At 36.7% G+C, this 9,139-nt stretch overlaps 1 protein-coding gene across 6 annotated transcripts in view; it reads left to right on the forward strand.

Annotated features, from left to right (window-relative positions):
• ARHGAP44 (Rho GTPase activating protein 44) overlaps positions 1–9,139 on the forward strand; it is a 176,390-nt gene that overhangs the window by 48,596 nt on the left and 118,655 nt on the right. Inside the window, exon 2 of one of the 6 annotated variants that reach the window (XM_025044357.1) lies at positions 2,506–2,577. The exons of the other annotated variants lie outside the window; for them this stretch is intronic. The gene's annotated coding sequence lies outside the window, so the exon portion shown is untranslated. The remainder of the gene's footprint in view (positions 1–2,505; positions 2,578–9,139) is intronic. 6 annotated transcript variants of the gene reach the window in all.

A 9,139-nucleotide genomic window follows, 5' to 3' on the forward strand; every position in this document is an offset into this window, starting at 1 on the left:
TCTAGGTTTTTATAGAGGCTTCATTACATAGCCATGATTAATTAAATCATTGGTCATTAGCAGTCAATCAACCTCCAACCCCACGCCCCTTCCTAGAGGTCCCTCTGTAGGGCTGAAAGTTCTGACCCTCTAAATCCCATGATTGGTTCCTCTGGCAACCAGCCCCCATCTTTATGTAGGGTCCAGATGTCTCCTCATTAACAGAACAAAAGACATCATCATTTTCATCACTTAGGAAATGCCAAGGTGTTTAAGATAAAGACCAAATATATATTTTTTTATTATAAATCACAATATTACAGTTTCTCACCATTCTTCAGACCCATGACATCTGCTAGAGCTCTTGTTTTCTGTTGAGATTTGCTATTTGTTCATTATAAGCATTTTTTTCCTTTTATATAAACAAGGTTGTAATAGCTGTTTAAAAACTTTATTCCCTAATTTCAGCATCTAGTTCATCTTTTGATTGATCTCAATTCTTTAACTTTTTTTTTGAGTTGGGTCATGTTTTCCTATTTCTTATGTCTAGTAATTTTGATTTATATCCTGGATGTTGTGAATGATGCATTCCGGAAACTGTGGATGCTATTATATTCTTCCATAGACTATTGGTTACTTTTTGTTTGTAGGCAGTCTTAAAGAATTCAAACTCAAAACTTTGTCGTCCTCAGTTGCAATTTCTATTTCATTTATTTCATCTTAACTGGGCTCTTGAGGGTCTGCTTAGTGCAGGAGTCTGACAGAAATTTGGACAGTTTATACACAGATTTGGGGCCACTCTTCCATGGCTTTTGGTCATTTTCTCCCTCACCTTTCAGCTACTGGAGTAGCCTCTGACTCCTCTGGTTCTTCAAGAAAGCAACACTCAGTTTCTATAAGTTTTAGCTGCCCCTTTATTGTGGAGATTGTAGCTTGTCCTTAGGCAAAAGCTATAAAATGAGAAACTGTTGCATTCTTTCAGATGTTGAACTTCCTGCAGCTTCTACCTTCCTTTACCCCTTCTCCAGTGCCTGCAGGTAGTCTTTTGTTTTTTGTTCGCTTTGTCCAGAGTTTATAGTTACCTGTGGGAAGGTTAGTCTGATAGGAGATACTACACCATTACCAGAAGCAAAACTGACCTGTACTATTTAAATAAGATTTGCCAAGGATCAGAGAAAACTAAGTTGAGGGCTACCTTTACTGAGAGCTGAGCTCAGATTCATTTCTCTATTCTAGTCTGAGTTCACTCTGTCCCCAGAATATAGAGCTTCTGTTCAATTCTGAATCCTACAGGGTCTAAAGAAGGTTGCCAGCTTAAGAAAAAAAAAATTTCCCCTGCCCGCCCCCCCCCCAAAAAACCTTTTATCCTATTACCCAGTGTCTCTATACTTTTTGTCACTCTGACATTTTTGTGTATGTTTGCTTTTTTTTCTCTGTCATCTATCTCTCCTTGCTAGAAAATTAACCTATGGGAACAAGGACATTGCTTGTCTTGTTCATCTTTTTATGCTCTGTACCTCTAAGTCTTTGTACACAGTTGGCTTTCAATAAGTATTATTTAAGTTGGTTAAAGCTTCATAGAACTTTCCTACTGAGTCACAGTCTATTCACCTATCCCTGGGAAGGTTGGAATTAGTTAATACCTCTATATTTGTAACATTTTTATTCCTAATGTAACTGTGTTAACAGCTGCCAATGCCAGATAGTTAGACTTCCTCCTCCCACAACAACACATACCAAGTAGCTAATAATTTGGAAGCTCTCCTAGCAGGACAGCAAATGTCAGTGGAGTACTCTGTGTAAGGTATGAAGCTAGTCCCTGTATATTGCACAAGAGCTAAGGTTCAGAGGGTAGTAAGAAATAAATAGAAAGCAGAGTTCCTGTATTAAAAAAATCTATTTAAAAAATATCTAAAAACATATTACTGAAAACTTTTGACCTCTTTTCTAAACTCGATTTTTCAGCCTGTTTTCAGAGTAATGATTTAGAGAGAAGGGTTATTTCTAGGGAAAATGTTCAGTTGACAAATGGATGACTTTGAGGACACTTTGAGGCTTAACTAAAACAATGCAGACTTAGATCCATTTAGCTAGAAATTAAAATCTTTACTATGTTTTTTTTTTAACTACTTTTAAATTGGGAAATAAGCACATAAACATGGTAACTTGTTTTGACAGTGCAAATTAAAAATGTAAACATTTTCCCAGCTTTGTAGCTCCCAGGCAACCAACCACCTTTAACAGTATTTAGGATACTCAGTCTTCTATGTACGTGTGTATACATGTATACCCTTACCCTTTTTGAAAAACATAGGTGCATGCTGTACACATTTGTGCTCTGTACAATGCTTATATATATATATTAGCCCACATAGTTATGCTTTTTATGACAGTATAGTATTTCATTACACAGATATCTTACAATGCATTTAACTAGCCCCCTGTAGAACATTTTATGCTGAAAACAAAGTGATTTGAGGCTGGAAAAATATCTGTCGTAGTAGTAATGAAAATTATTTTTTGCAGTGTTTTTGGTTACCTTGACAACCTGAGACATCTTCAAATGCCATGACATCTCTCAGAATGCCATTCTTAGAGGTAAATATATGAGTAAATGAGACAATTAGAATTAATGAAAAGACTAGATCATGGACTACTTAAAATGATTTCATCTGGGGAACACTTTTATTATTTGTTTCTTTAGGCAGTTGAATTCTCTTTGCACATCAGTCATGTGCAAAGTACTTTTGCTACAAAGTAGTTTTAAATGATCTTATTCAGGGAGAACTTTGGTGGTGCTAGAGTAGAGCTGAGAATTCTCTATCTTGACATTTTTAGATTGTTTAAGGTTAACCCACTAAGTAACACAGTGCTGACAAAGTCACTGAAGTGGCATGCAGTGTCAGCTGTGCTACAATGCTTTCTGAATGACATCTTTTTTACCTGTCTTTAGCTCTGAATGATGTAGCACAATTTGATTTACCTAATTTGATACATGAAGTTCTTTAAAATAATAATTAGGGATAAGAATACAGATTGTTTTGCTGCAAAGTATGTTTGAATACATTAGAAATGCTAATTAGGTCACATGTGATTGGTACATGGAGGAATGATGTCAGTAGAAAGAGTAAGTTGTATTATTTCAAAGGCAGTTTCCATCCGAATAGGAAAATATATTTGTAAGCAACACCTCTGATAAAGGCCTAATATCCTAAATGTACAAAGAACTCATACAACTCAATAACAACAAAAAAACAATCCAATCAGAAAATGGACAGAGGACTTGAACAGACACTTCTCCCTAGAGGACATACAAATGGCCAACAAACATATGAAAAGATGCTCTACATCGCTAGCTATTAGGGAAATGCAAATGAAAACCACAATGAGATACATCTCACACCTGTTATCATCAACAGGACAAGTAATAACAAGTGTTGGAGAGGATGTAGAGAAAAAGGAATCTTCATACACTGCTGGTGAGACTGCAAATTGGTACAGCCACTATGGAAAACAATATGGAGGTTCCTCAAAAAACTAAGAATTGATCTACCATATGACCCAGCAATCTTTCTCCTGGTCTACCATATGACCCAGCAATCTTTCTACTGGGTATTTACTCCAGAGACTTGAAAACTCATATCCAAAAAGATATTTGCACACCGATGTTCATAGCAGCATTATTCACGGTGGCCAGGACATGGAAACAACCAAAGTGTCCTACAATAGATAATTGGCTAAAGAAGCTGTGGTACATATATACAATGGAATATTACTCAGCCATAAGAAGAGATGAAATACTGCCATTTGCAATAACATGGATAGATCTTGAGATAATCATGCTAAGCGAAATAAGCCAGACAGAAAAAGTTGGAAATCATTTATATGTGGTATATAAATCTAAAAGCAACAAACATGACAAACAGAGACTCATAAACAAGGACAGTGGATGAGTGCTTACCGGGGGTGGGGGGGGCGGTTGTTGGAGTAAAAGGGGTCAAATATATGGTGACAAAAAGAAATTTAACTATGAGCAGTGAACACACAATGCAATACACACACACACACACACACACACACACACACATATATCTACACACACACACATATATATGTGATTTATTGTTGAATTGTACACTTGAAACTTACTGGATTTTGTTAACTAATGTCACCATAATAAATAAATAAATACCAACCCCCCCACACCAAAAAAAGGCAGTTTCCGCACCATGTTAATGTTTTCTTATGCCAAGTAACTGGAGCAGAGTACAAAAAAACTAACACAGCTGAACACATCTAGGTGTGGAGGAATAAGCTACCGTCCATGATGCCTGTGCTTTCTTTTGGCTGAGCTTGGCCAAGTGCTTTGTCTTAGAAGTGCTTGGGTGGGAGAATTTAAGACAGAGGATGTCCTTCTTGATCTTTGTGTATTTTGCTTTTATCTCCATGACTTAGTAGCTTAAGTCCTTCCTGCTGTCACTTTTCTTTTTTCAGGTAAAGACCTAATTTAACTATTTTAAAAAAATAATAATTTGGTTTTAACATGCCTTTGCAACTGTGCTAGAGTTTTTTTATTTATTAGGCTTTACAACCCAAATGCTTTATTAGGGTTGCCATTACTTTTGTTATGCTCCGGTTATGATATTGTATTGGTTTGCGCCAACCCTACTTTTCCTATAACCACATTTTTACTGTTTTCCCTTTTAGTGTGTTGTTACATGCTGAATATTTTTCAGGAATATATGTATTATATTGTAGCAGAAATGTTTATATCATAACGCTGAGGTGATCAAACAACCAGTCAGATATCACTTAGAATGTGATCTTGAATAAAGAAAAATATAAAAAAAAAAACAAAACCCCCCCAAAATCCATTTCTTGTTATCTGCTACTTTAAATAAGAATAGAATGGAAAATGTGAAAACTGATATTCATGTTTTTTTATTGAAGCATATAGCCTTGCTATCTTTCTGTTCATTATAATATTAATAATAGCTTTGAATTAAAGGATAGAAGTCTTCTCCTGGGACTTCTTTCATTGCCTTGTTAGGTGTATATTTCCAGCCTTTGAAATGATTTGTTATTTCTGCATGGAAACACTGTGTGCTGCTTCAGTCACATCCTCAGTATTAACCCACATATTTCTCAGCTTTTATTAAATTTATTGATTGGGTATGAAACCTGAATATCCTTCAAGTATTCCTGCCTTCACAATTTCTTTTCCTGTAATCCATGCAAAAGCCTGCAATTTTTTTATTTTTTATTTTTTAAGTTAGAAGAGACTTCTGGAAATTGATTGTCAAATTCTCTCTCAATGTTTGTTAAACCTACGCCAGGGCACTAATATGCTTCTGAAATCCCTGATTTGCTTCACCATTTCTACAGAATTAGAATTTCTAAGGATTTAGAACTTAGAATTTCTAAGGATTCTAAGATCTTTAAGGGCAGAGACCAGTTATTAATATGTTCTTAGAAAGAACACAAAGTATATGTTTGTTTATCAAAATAAATGTTGACTAGATTCTGGCACTCAGATTTAGTTCATAAAAGACCATTCAGATTCTAGGTACAGAGAGCATGAAAAATGTGTCTTTTATGTTATGATTTAAACGAGCTTTTTCTAGGGCCTGCCTGTCGGAGATCCTTTCCTGAGATTTGTGTCCATGTGGACTTTTCATGTTCTGTGTAATGCACTTTTCAAAGTCTATTTGAATGCATTTGGGTCAGTAGAGCCCTGTAACCCCAAAATTAACCTGCTCCTGTGCCTTTCTTTCTGTTGTATTCATTACCTGCTTTTCTACCCTGACCCTATACTAACCTGTGAGTCTGTATTTGCTGTTTGCTTGACACTCTTCACACGTGTTTGTAACCTTGGCTTAGCTTGTTAACCTGAACTGATTTTCTGTTTCTGGTTTGAATCATGCTTGCTACCTGGAACCCAATCTCTCAGGCGTCTGACGTTAATCAAGTAACCTAGTCTTTCTTTCTGCTTTCTGTCCTTTTCTGTTGTTAGGTTCTAATATTTTCACCTTGGATGAGTCTGACCTCAGTTAATCCTACTTTTGCTAATCAGTAAGAATTGCCCAGACCCAGACTCTAAGAGGTTCTGATGATAAAGTTTAACACTGTTCACTAATTGTTAGTGTTCTAAAATATTAATTCCTACCAGGTCCAAAAATATGATGGTACTTATTATAAAAGCTATGTAGCACTTTCTCATTAATAACTTTGCTTTCTTTTTCCTGGCAGCATTTGATGCTGCTTGACTGTGCATGACATGGTTGTCCAGGAAGCATTGGTTTGAGAAATGATTCTGTGATGATTCAGTTTGTCTGTTATTGAAATGTTTGTTTTATCCCAGACCGAAAAGATTACCCATAAAAGAGCACTCGGATTTTCCTTATGCTTCAATTCAAGGCACCAGATTTACTTTTGCCTGCTATGATAGAAGTTGGTAAGCATTGCCAAAGTTGAATGTCACTGGCATATAAAGATTTATCAAGAGATAAATCAAATATAATTACAAAATGATCAGGTTTTAGAGTCAAGAAATCCTCAAGAGAGCATGTCACAGCCAGCTTTGTTTTACAGACAGCATGAAAGGCCTAGACAGATGAAGTGAATTACCCAAGATATAACCCAGAGCTAGTTGATAAGGAGCTTGGACCAAGTCAGGTTTTCATAGTGACTTGACTATTGTGTATAGCTAATTGCTTTTCACTGCATGTGTTATATATTAATGGAACCTAACTTTAAAATAAGCAAAACACAAGGAGCAGAGTGCCATTTTTTTAGAAATTACAATTGCCTTCCTCCGCTACGTTGACCCATAAAGGATCCCTTGCCTTCTTGTATGTAGTGGATAAAACCACAGTAGTCTCTCCTTATCCATGGCTTTGCTTTCCATGGTTTCAATTACCTGTCCTCAACCTCAGCCTGAAAATATTAAATGGAAAATTCCAGAAATAAACAATTCATAAGTTATAAATTGTGCACCGTTCTCAGTAGCATGATGAAGTCTCCTAAGTTATATCCTTTTATAATAAATTGGTAATCTAGTAAGTAAAATGTTTCTTTGAGTTCTGTGAGCCACTTTAGCAAATGAATAGAATCCAAGGAGGAGGTCATGGCAACCTCCAATCTGTAGCCTGTTGGTGAGAAGTGCAGGTGGCAATTTGGATTTGTGGTTGGCAACTGAGATGGTGGGGGTGCAGTCTTGCAGGACTGAGCATTTAACCTGTAGGTTCCTATGCTATCTTCATGCAAATAGTGTCAGAATTGAGTTGAATTGTAGGACTGGATCCAGCTGGTGTCGGGAATTGCTTTGTATGGGGAAAACTGCCACACACATCTGAATTGGAGTCAGAATTATATGAATGTATCAACTTTTTGTGAGCTTTTTGTGAGTTTTCACTCTCCAAGTCAATAAAATGAGAGAGTCAATGAAATAATCTGTAGAGTTCCTCTCAGCTCTTTTGCTTCTGGGCTCCAAGTATCCACATAGTGTGACTGTAACATTACAAGTAGCCATGCTTTGGTTCCTCACGTCCCACCTGTTAGGATTCTTCTCAGCCACATAGGCAAGATTGGTAGCTTCCTTGTCACCACTCTGTGGGTCCCTCATGCTCAATTGGCCCAAGCTGTAGCCATTGGGATTAGCTTGGGTTGCATATAACAGAAAAGTCCTAAGTGGTAGAGCTTTAAACAAAATGGAAGCCTTGCAAAAGACAGAAATCCAGCAGGTAGGAAGGCTATGCCTGGTATTGAGGACCTAAAATCTCACCACAGACCTCTTTTCACTGGCCCACCATCCCCAGGCTATCCTTACATTCTAAATAGACAGGAATTACTCTCTAAATAGATGAAGTCTGTTTGAGAAAACCTTCCAGAAATCAAGTGCTTTTGTCTACATCTCATTGGAGATGAGACCGTGGCCACATCTAAGTCAGAGAAAGTATACTCATTTACCCAAAGTAGAGACCATGGCCACATCTAAGTCAGAGAAAGTATACTCATTTAGGGGAGTGGCAGTCTACGCTGCTGAAAATCGATTTTAACAAAAATGAGCTTGTCCTATCAATTGCTTTGCACTATTTTTGATTCTGGTTTCAATGGTGTGGAAATGAATTGGATACCGCCTTCCCTCTTCTTCGGAGTAGTTTGGGTAGATAGGGTTGAAATTACTTGTCCCTCGACTGGGTGTTCGGCTTGTCTGCAAGACCATTGGAAACTAGTGAATTGTTTTGCTTGATCTTAGGGCAGTAGTAATATTGTAAAGGATAGAGTATAAATTCTGATTAAATTTATTTCACCATAAAGTCTTCACTTTGAAAGATTTTTAAAGTCAGTTTGAGTAATTTATATCCTGAAATTTTAAAAAATACTCTTCTTTTTCATTCATGGTATTTGTCATTTGTGCCTTAGCACAGTTGTTTTTTTTTATTTTTTTAGTTAGTTTTCCCAAGGGCTTGTCTATTTTATGTCTTTTCAAAGAACCTATATTAACTTTGGTTAATTCCCTTTATTGCTTGTTATTTTTTCTTTTCTATAAATATGTATTTATAATAATATGTACATTTGTATATAAATGTTCATATATAATATAATTTATATATATTATTTTTTTCTGTGTTCTTTGGTTTCATTCTGCTGTTTTTGTTTTGTTTTTAAGAGAGAAATGGGTATGATTTCATGGTCAGGCGGGGTTTTTTTAAGGCAAAAAAAGTGTAGCACACAGAGACAGACATTCTGAGTGTGAGGAACATCATTTTATTCAGTAAGTATTCAGAGGTACCGCCTAAGGGTAGTGGTGCCAGAAGGGTAGTAAGAGCTAAAGGGCTGAAAATAAGACAAGTAATGGATTGCCCAGGGCCTGGTCCCCACTGGTGGTCCACAAGGGGAGGGAGAGGAGAGAAATCACCGACTGCTAGAGTGGAGGGAAAGAACAATAGAGTGGATGTTGAGAAGGAAGAGGTGAGACATTCATAAGAGAAGTGTGGCAGTTACAGAGGACAGAGATATAAATGTGAGGAAGGGTTGGGAAGAACAGGGAGCCCAAAGCAGCAAGGCAAGAGCAGGTGTCATATCAAGAATTGTTTGTTTCTGAAAATGCTAGGAAACATGGTGGAGTGAGAGATGTCCCCAGATCTCTCCCCTTGAA

Source organism: Pteropus alecto, unplaced genomic scaffold (assembly GCF_000325575.1).
Source record: "Pteropus alecto unplaced genomic scaffold, ASM32557v1 scaffold52, whole genome shotgun sequence".
In the NCBI taxonomy this organism is placed as follows: Eukaryota; Metazoa; Chordata; class Mammalia; order Chiroptera; family Pteropodidae; genus Pteropus; species Pteropus alecto.